Source organism: Quercus suber, unplaced genomic scaffold (genome assembly GCF_002906115.3).
Source record: "Quercus suber isolate HL8 unplaced genomic scaffold, Cork oak 2.0 scaffold_213, whole genome shotgun sequence".
Taxonomy (NCBI): domain Eukaryota; kingdom Viridiplantae; phylum Streptophyta; class Magnoliopsida; order Fagales; family Fagaceae; genus Quercus; species Quercus suber.
In genome coordinates, this window is record NW_027069671.1 from 117,419 (window position 1) to 127,990 (window position 10,572).

General features: G+C 35.1%; 1 long non-coding RNA gene across 1 annotated transcript; it reads right to left on the bottom strand.

Annotated features, from left to right (window-relative positions):
* Positions 1–1,412: 1,412 nt before the first annotated feature.
* Positions 1,413–3,676, bottom strand: LOC136070130 (uncharacterized). The gene is made up of 3 exons (XR_010631364.1): positions 3,313–3,676; positions 2,963–3,130; positions 1,413–1,496 (listed from the first exon to the last, which is right to left on the bottom strand). It is a non-coding gene; the product is annotated as an uncharacterized LOC136070130 (long non-coding RNA).
* Positions 3,677–10,572: the final 6,896 nt, after the last annotated feature.

Genomic DNA, 10,572 nt, shown 5'->3' on the forward strand with positions numbered 1-10,572 from the left:
GTACTTGGGACTTTCGGCCTGGCTCGATCGATCGAAGAATAGACTCGATCGATCGAAAATCGCACAGGTTGATTATTCTGCAGAATTTCCAACTCAACCCTACTTCATTAAACGTTTAGGGTTTTATGTTTTTACCCTAGGTATTTAAACTAAACCCTAGCCACGTTTTTGAATGTTGCTCCAGTTGTATTGTTGCTCATACATTGCTGTTTTGTGTAAATCTCTTGTGAGATCTAGAGGAGCTTTCCTTTACACAAAGTTTACGGTTTTCAAGTTAGAGATAGTATCAATAGCTTGATGATCAACTTGGTTGCTGCCATTGAAGCTTAAAGAATATCAAGCGGAGGTGCTTGTAGCTGATTGGAGAATCCAAGAAAGAAGGAGTCCGTGGATTCGGAGCTTGCACGTGGTCGTGTTAGTAAGTTCTACTGGTGGGTAGCATTAGGAAGTCAGGCGAGGAGCTTGTAGTCCTTCTGTATGAACTTCGATTCTTTCGTATAGTGGATTCAGGTTTACCTTGAGGATAGCTAGGTCAAATCCTCCCCAGGTTTTTACCGTGTGGTTTCCTGGGTCATCATATCTTGTGTTCATTTATTTTCCGCTGCTTTATATCTTGATATGATTATTTGATTGCTTTAACCTAGAATTGCATAATTTGACTAAGTAACAACTTGGCTAATTAATCTAGGCTAACCAATCTGGTTGTTTTAAGGGGTCTAAAACCGTTCAATTTTACACTTTTTAGTTTCAGGAAATAGATGCACAGAGCAGCAACATTGTGCAATCAACCATTATTGAATGGCAAACATGTTTTTTCCTACACATTTTCAAGGGCTAAACCCCTTGATGCCACCCTAAAAAAAAGTGGATTCAAAGTAAAGAGTATAACACGTCAAGTAACAAAATGCTGACCTTGAATATAAGTGCATCAGGAAAAGAAGCAAAACAGAGTGGTGTCATTTGTTTGAGGATGTAGCAATTTATGGCCTTTATTAAGAGGTGTGAAACGGTTTAAGTTCTTAAAAAAAAATTATTAATACTTTCAAAAATGATTTTTAATTGTATTTGAAATTTTAGATATCAAAGAAAAAATGGGTTTTTCATTTTTTGTTAGTGGAGAGAAAACAGTAAAGAGAGAGGAAAGGCAGCAATTCAAAGGGCTTGAAAAGTCATCTAATGGCTTAGGTTGTCCCTGATGACATTGTGCACTTTTGTTTAGTATTATTTCTAAATTTCTATTTCAAAGAAGGCAGTAAATAATGAAAGAATACAATTCACAATTCTAGGGTTCTACCATTCTTGTCCATGCCATAAAAATTAATATTCACAACAAAGCATCTAAAGAAAGAGAATGAACATTCGAATTTCAATTCAAATTTGAACTCAGAGAATTGATACGTACCTTTTGTCAGTTTGTGTTTAGTTTTGATTATGTTGGCCACGGAGTTGTGCCGATCTATATCTCCGTATCTAAAATCCCTAAATTGACAACAACCCTAAAGAAGACAATAGGGTAAGAGATTAAACCAAAGCTAACTCATCTATTTACATAAATTTAACAAAACTACTCCTACCCACCTAAATCATGACCAATCAAACCAAAATACCTGAATCATAAATAATACCCAAATGAATCTCCCAACAAAAACCTCACTTACTAAAACTAAAAACAGAACATATCGGCAACGACCCTAACGGCTGATCCCTATCTCTGTATCTCAATACCTCTAGGACGAACGTTTGATCACATGATTCTCCACTGAATTGCAAGCTTTTTTTTTTTTTTTCCTGCTTCCCTTTCTCTGTATCGCAGTATTGCTTGGTTTTCTAAGTCTGGCAGGGGATGGCGATGGCTGGCCGTATGATTCTCCACTAGATCGCAAGGTTTTTTTTTTTTTCTCCTTCCCTTTCTCAGTATCGCAATATCGCTTGTTTTTTTTATTTTTTTTTTTTTTTTTTTTAGAGAGAGAAAATAAATTAGTAGGATTTTTTTAATTGCAACATTTTTTTTAACTGATTATTTAATTTATACTTTTTTGCCAAAAATCTTCAGTTGGGCTTCAACACTTTTTGATTAAAATCCACTTCGTTCTTCAAAAATTTCATCTAATGCAAATGTGCCCCTATCAAACCAAAGTATTTCAAAGATTTTAAGAATTAAAAACAAAACTTTACAGGGAACGATTTCAACAATCTAACTGTGTGTGAAGACTTTGATTTTTCTTTCTCTACTTTAAAATCTCAAATCTCTACGTCATTATTCTAAAAGCCCCAATTTTTTCCTGTTTGATACTGAAATAGTTTTTTATAGCAACTGAGGTTTTTCCTTTCAACAAAAACTGCCATAGAATGGTTGCAGACCAAAAAAAAAAAAAGTTAAGAAGAAAGAAAAGAAAAACCAAATAGAATTTAGAGAATAAGAAGAAAGAAAGAAGAGAACAATAGCATTAACCAAAAAAGGAATATACAAATCTTAAAAATAAGAATTAGAACATATATTTTTTTTCCTTAAAACCTTTTGTCTCTCACATTCTGATATGCACCTTAAGATCTGTTTCTCTTTGTGATTGTGGTTCCGGTGGTCTAAGTCTGGTGAGGCTAAAGCAATCCAACCAAAAAATTCAAACCTAAATCATATTTAATCCCCAGATTTGAAAAACACACACACACACACACAAACACAATAACTTTACTGGTTACGGGTATACGGCAAAAAAAACTTAAAATAAATATCAATGCAACATTCAACTCTATACTTATTTAATCCCAGTGATTTCGTTAAGATTAGAAACAGAAGTTCCCAAACTAAAATCAATAATCTAAAAAAACAAAAACAAAAGCAAAAGCAAATATCTAAAATTGAGAAAACAAACATTTTGATAGAGAATCCAAAAACCCATAACAAAAACGAATCAAATCTAAAATTTATACCCAAACCTACAAAATTGAGAAAAAAATGTACCGTTGTTGATGTCGGTTTCGGCGATCTAGTGGTCTAAATCTGGAAAGGGAACGAACGGTGGTGGGGAATCTAAACTCTGCCTCTTTCTTTGTTTCTTTCTCCATGTCCCATGCCTTATTGCCTCTCTTTCTCTCTCTATTTCTGTCTCTGTGTGCATAGTATTTTAACCTGTTAATTTTTGAAATTGAATGATTTAATTCCAAAATAGAAGAATTGAAAAAAATCTATTATCGAAAAAATTAAAAAAAGAATAGTCACATATTAGAACTTGATTTCCTTAGCCCTAATTTTTGAATCCAAATCTAGAACCAAATTGAAAAAATTGAATGCATATAATAGATCTAATTTACCTATAAAAAAATCAGAGAAAGAATATAACCCATCAGAGGCATTGTTTGTGGGCTGAGAGGCGTTTTGTTAGAAACAGAAAGGCGATCTCTTCTTTCTCCGTGTACTAGGATCACCTCTCTCTTTTTCTGTTTGTTTCACCGTGTCGTCATTGCTTCTCTCTTTTTCTTTTTCTTTCTCTATGTCTTCATAGCCTCTCTCTCAATTTCATCGCCTCTCTCTCAATACCTCTGGGACGAATGTTTGATCTCATGATCCTTCACTAGATTGCAATTTTTTTTTTCTCCTTCCCTTTCTCTGTATCGCAATATCGCTTGTTTTTTTGTTTAGAGAGAGAAAATGTTAAGTAGTCTGATGAAAAGAAATCGGTAGGGTTTTCTTAATTGCAATGCCTTTTTTTATTTTAATTTAACGGGGTTTTTTTTCTAACCGGTTTTCCAATTGCAAGTGTGGCAGAGTTTTGAAAAGCCAAACGTTGTAACGTGCGGCTGTTTAACTTAAAAGTTGTGTATAAGGCAGCATTTTAAGGGGTCTTTGTTCTTATTTGTCAACATCTCCTTAAATGTAGGAACTAACTTTCTCTCATTTTCTGCTATTATATATAGTATATGATATATGATATGATAACACGCCACAGTACACCAAACCAAAGGTCCAAAGCAGTCAGCAGATAAAAGAAAGAAAAAGGAAAAGAAAAGAAAAAGAAATTGCGAAATAGAGAGAGAGAGAGAGAGAAGAGAAGCTCAGACCCATCCACACCAAGAGAGAGAGAGAGAGATCGGAAGGAGCAGAGGGACAGAGGGAGCTCGCGGACTCGCCGATCGGTCCGATGTAGCACCCACGAGTGATAGAGGGTAGTGGGCAAAGGGAAATCAACGGTTGGGTTGTGTAGGTTTCTAATTTCAGATTTCTCACTTCTCACTCAAGGGTATATCACAAAATCAACCATAAGGATTTGTACATCAGTCAAAATCTTAATTTTTTTTTTCTTTTACTACTGGTCTGTCGGCACCATGTTGGAGAACCAAAAAAAAAAAAGAAGAAGAAGACATCGCTCGAACATTGAAGTCCGGCGAGTCGTGCCGGTATCTGTGTTCGACATGTGAACACGGACATGTCGCCAAAAATAGTGTGTCGGTCCAACCTTGGTTACAAAAATATGAGAAGGATGTTTTGTTGGGGGATCTTAAGTTCGAAATGGTGATGCTTTGGGTTCAAGTTCATGACATCCCTATTTGATACATGACTACAAATGTGGATGAATGTATTTGTGAAACTATTGGTGAGGTTTTCCGATCTACAGGGGCTAAAAATGAAGAGGGGGAAGCTTCATTCGAGTGACAGTAAAGATAGATACTTCCTTACCATTATGTCGAGGGAGAGATGTTACGTTAGAAAGTAGTGAGAAGATTTGGGTGTCTTTTAAGTACGAACATCAGTGCTATTAGTGTGGTCACCTGAACCATGGTGATAAAGATTGTAATTCGGAGGAAACAATTCATGGCAATTTATTTATTTCTCAAAATAGTGATTGTTTGCGTGATTTGGGAGAGGATGGCATGGGAGACAACGGAAGAGAAGGAGTGAATTTATTAGGTGATAAAATCGTAGGGTCTCCTGGTAAGAGTAAAAGTCTGCCTGTGTTGATCACGTGCCAAAGTGGTGATGTGGAACGTGTATGTCCTAATGAATTATTTCGTCGTAGGATTGACACCAAATAAGGGAAATGACTCTACTTTATCTAGTGTTTCACATGTGGAAATTGCCTCAGTGGTGGAAAAAAAATTGGGTGGTGTTGCAACGTGAGAATGCAAAGTGGACAAGATTGAAAAAAGAGAGTACTACAACAAACCTCTCCACGACAATTGTTACTGGGCATAAGAGGAGTTATATCCCAGGAAAAATTTATCCTGAGTTAAGTTCAAAAAATGAATTGGTTTCAAGGGGTGATGAAGTTGCGAAATCAATATTGGTGGAGGCTGGTTCCCAGTCCCGTCAGCCACAATAAGTATCCTATGTTGGAACTGTTGTGGACTTGGAAATCGATAGACAGTTCAAGAGCTCAGGGACATTGTATGGGCACAAGATCCTGCAGTGGTGTTTTTAGCTGAGACATGGCCGGCTAAGACAAGACTAGCGTATTTGTGACAAATTGCGGATCGGAAACTATTTTTGGGTTTCAAAAATTACAGGGGGGTGGCTCTTTTTCGGAAGCGGGATGTAGAGTTAGATGTTGAGTCATCATCCTTAAATCATATTAATGCTCTGATCAATAAAGGGAGGGAAGATACTTGGAGATTCACAGGTTTTTGTGGGGGGCTGGATACACACTGGAGGATTGAATCATGAAATATGTTAAGAGATCTTTATCACCATTTCTTGGTTCCGTGGTTATGTGCAAGTAATTTTAATGTGATAACAAAAACTCACGGAAAAAAAAGGGGGGGGGGGGGCGAAGGTTAAGACCTTATAATCAGATGAAAATTTTTTGTGATGCTTTAGCTGAACGTGGACTCATGGATTTGGGCTTCGTGGGGAGTAAGTTTACATTGTTTAAAAATTTTACAAATGGGATTGTTGTGTGGGAAAAGTTGGATAGCTGTGGGAACTACAGACTAGATTGAATGTTTCCCTACTACTACAATTATCACACTGGAGTGTGGTTCCTCAGATCATAAACCTTTAATTATACATCCTTGTGGGGTACTTGTGAAGCCAAATAAACCTTGGAGGTTCGAACAAATTTGGCTGGAAGATGATGGCTGCCATGATGCTGTGGCATCAGCTTGGAGTGATAGTGTTGAGGGCACACCAATGGGTGTAAACACCTCATTTTGTACCCTGTTAATAAATTTTGGTACCCAACCCCAATGATGAGCTTGACATATGCCAATCAAGGGTAATTAAAGAGTTCACAATAATTTGGAAGTAATCACAACTCAAAAGTGCTCAAATCGCTTTGAAATCGATATTGAAAAATGACATTTGCTCATTATTTTCACCATAAATATTTATCCACAAATAATTTTTGAGTGAGGTTTATTTCATTGGAAATTAGACATCCTAGGTTTCAATTAAAAAACAAAATTTGCCTAATTTGGATTTATATTGAATAAGTTATAATCGTTTGAAGTTAGGCCATCAAAACTGTCAAGAATTAGGGTATACGTAAAAGGCATTAATCAAGGGTGCATGCATACCCTCGAAAGATGCATACGCAAGCTGATTTTTTAGGCAATGGAACTTCATTTTTAAAGGGCACAAAAAATCACTCTTTAATGTGGGCTAGCCCCTAGACCCTTGGAAACGTCCAAAGACCATTAAAATGCCCCGAAAACGTTAATTTTAATTTATAAATACTCATCGTATATCTCCAATCAAAACCCTAAATAGAGAGAGTTATTTTTTGGCCTCCATCTTCTTTAAAACCATATTTTCTCTTTTCAAAACCCTAACACAACACCTAAGCACGTTTTTGACGAAGAAAAAAGCCATTTTTAGTTAGTTCAAAGGCAAAAAGTTTATTTTCCAAATTGTTTTCTGAAACCCTTTTCAAAACCTTTTGTTCTTGAGTTATGATTACTAACCATTGTTGTGTTCTTTGATTATTCTTGTCCTCTCAAACTAATCTTTGTGTTGTAGGCACTAAGGGATCAGTTAAATAATCCTAACTCATAATCTCAAGGAAGGTGAGTGTTCTTCCTATGAACTCCTCCATTGCTTAACATGATTCACATGAGTTTCTTGATGTAGTTTCTCTATTTGTTATATTTGATTTGTTTGATGTTTTTAATTATGTTCGATATTTTAATATGATCTTGGGTTGATTATAATCTATTTTGTTGTTCTTGCTTTGTCTTTTTAGTTTCTTGTAAGTTTATCATGTTTGTTTATTTTATGTGGGTTTAGTATACTTATTTGATTTGATTTCATGTTTATTTGCTTATATTGATGTTTGTTTTATCTTCTTTATGTTAGTTTAGTGTTTAGGGTTTTAATATGCTTGTTTGATTTTTGTTTTAATATCTTTAAATGATTAAATTAATAAAAATTTAATTTTTTTAGATCTGTGCTAAAGGATGCGTCCGCATCATCGAGTATGAGTGCGCATGGTTCAACCATTTGTACGCATAGTTGAGTATGCGTACATAGCCCGAACCCAGATTAGGGTAAAATCTTGTTTTTATTTGTTTTAATCATTTTTCACATGTAATTTGATTCTGTTTGAATATGTTTAGGTTAATTAATTGTGTTTAATTATTTTCCATGTTTATTTGAATCTTTTTACCATGTTTGGTTTATTTTATGATCTTTCCTTATAATTTTGATTTAATTATTATCTTTTCCTTTTAAGTATTTTTTTGATTGTGTTTTATTTGTTTCCTTTTATATTGTGATGTGATCTTTAACATGTTGTGTGTGTTATTTTCTTAAGTGCATGATGTATGTTTAGGTTAAGGATTAAGGCTCTATTAATAAACTCTTTAAATTAAATATGCCCTAGCAACGCATAATGGAGGCTGGCCCACAAGCTGGGTGGTCCTAAGTGCCTAACACCTTCCCAAGCCGTACCCAAACTCCGAACCCATAATCTAGTATGCAAACCCATGTCTGTAAGTGATTGGCCCAAAAGGCCCAATATGGTTCCTAGACCTAATCTAGGTGATGACTCCATCTTTTCTCTGCCACAATCCACTCAGCTGAGGTGTACTCCCTTGCGTTGACAATAGGTAAGGTGGTAAAGAAGCTAGGTAAATGTCAGACAAAGCTTCAATGGTGGAGTAAAAGGTGCTTTGGAAACATTACAACTGAACTAGCTAGAAAAAAGAAAAGAAAAGAAAAGAAAAGACTCTTGAGAAGAGAAAAAGAGTTGGCTCTGGGGAGTAATGGTGTGGAGATGATGATGGGACTCAAGGATGAGATTTTGGGCACTGCTGATGAAGGAGGAAAAAATGTGGCAAGAAAGTTCAAAAACACATTGGTTGAAGTTGGGGGATAAGAATACTAGCTATTTTCATAGTAAGGCATCACAAAGATATAGAAGAATAAGATTTTAGGTCTTTTTTTGAGATGCTAAAGGGAGTATGTGTCATAGGGATGATAATGTGGCATGGCTATTGGAAAATTACTACCATGCCTTATTCACTTCATCAAACCTAAATGAGATTAATGAGGTAATTCAACATACATCTAAGGTGGTATCAGATGACATGAATAATTTGCTTGTGGAGGATTTTACACGGATTGAAGTTGATGTAGCTTTGAAACAAATGGCACCTTTAAAAGCTCCTGGACCGGATGGAATGCCTCTGGTTTTTTTATCAACACTATTGGCCTAGTATTGGAGGTGACATTCTGAATGCCTCTCCTATTTAAATGAGGGCAAAGTCCTTCCAGGTTTGAATCATAAATTTTTTACTCTTTTTCCTAAAGTCAAAAATCTTGAGAAAGTGTTTGATTTTCGACCTATAGCTCTTTGTAATATTTTGTATAAAATTATATCAAAAGTGCTAACAAATAGGTTAAAAAAGGTTTTCCTGTAATTAATTTTGAGTTTCAAAGTGTCTTCCAGTCTGACATGGCCATCTCAAATAATATTTTAGTGGTCTTTGAAACTTTGCATCACATGAAATAAAAAAAGAGAATGAAATTGGGGTTTATGACTATGAAATAGGCATATGAAAGGGTGGAATGGAAGTTCTTGGAGAAAATTATGGAGAGAATGAGTTTTCATTTGAGGTGGATTGAATGGATTGTAGAATGCATTAGTTCTGTATCTTTTTCTATCATGGTAAATGGAGAACCAAGAGGTCATGTTGTTCCTTCTAGGGGCTTAAGGCAAGGGGGTCCTTTATCCCCTTATCTTTTTCTTCTATATTCTGAAGGTTTAAATGGTTTGATTCAGCATGTTGTTAATGGAGGGAAAATTCAAGGTTTTTCTCTTTGTAGAGGTGGACCAAAAAGGTTCTCACTTGTTCTTTGTAGATGATAGCTTATTATTTTGTCGAGCTTAAATGGGTGATATCCAAACTATACAGAGTATTATGCAAGTATATGAAAGAGCTTCTGGACAACAAATAAATACAAACAAGACTACACTCTTCTTTAGTGAATCTATAAGTGAGACGGTAAAAAATTCTATCGAGGATCGACTTGGAGTGCCAGAGATTAAACAATATGAAAAGTATTTGGGGTTGCCAATAGTGGTTGGAAAAAATAGAAGAGCAAGCTTGAATTACATAAAAATAGAGTGTGGGGAAAATTGCAAGGTTGGAAGAAAAAGCTTTTGTCTCAAGTTGGAAAGGAAGTGCTATTAAAGGTAGTTGTATAGGCCATCCCCACCTTTGCCATTGGATGTTTTAAACTTCCTTTGGGATTATGTAAGGACATTGAGATTTTGATCAGAAAATTTTGGTGGGGACAACGCAGTGAAAGGCGAAAAATACATTGGAAAAATTGGGAGACTGTGTCAACCAAAGCAGGAAGGTAGTATGTGTTTTAAGGAATTAAATAAATTTAATGATGCTATGTTGGCGAAATAGGTATGGAGACTTATTTATGATTCTGATTCATTATTCTATCATGTTTTTAAGTCAAAATATTTTCCAAATGGTAATATTTTTGATGCAAAACAAGCCTTGGGTTCTTATGCTTGGAAGAGTATTTTGAAGGCAAGAAGGGTAGTTTTGTTGGGTGCTAAATGGAGGTTGGGGGATGGAAAGTCCATTAGAGTTTATACAGATTGTTGGTTGCTATGAAACTTAAGTGGAAAAATTATATCAAACCCTTCAAGTCTTGGTAGTGAGAGAAGAGTTTTAGAATTGGTAGATGTGGATATGAGTTGTTGGAAGACTTGGCTGATTGATACCCTTTTTCTTCCTTTTGAAGCCCAAAGTATTAAGTCCATTCCCTTATGTGTTGTATCCTTGCCTGATTATTTGTATTGGTCGAGGGAAAGGAAAGGTGTTTATTTGGTAAAATTGAGTTATAAGATGCAACGAAAGGAAAAAGTGATAGAATCTCAAAATTGAACAAATAAGAATGGATCAAACTTCAAAAATTGAAGATGAAGAAATAGATGATGATAATATATCCCTCAACAAGATTTACAAGCATCGCCACACTACAAAAACAAAGCATTGAAGAAAAAAAAAGATTTTGCAATAAAGCTATTTATTACATCAAATAATAAAGATTAATAATATGAAATGAATTAACAAGCTTTTATCATATTTTATTATACAATATTACTCCAAAGTTTT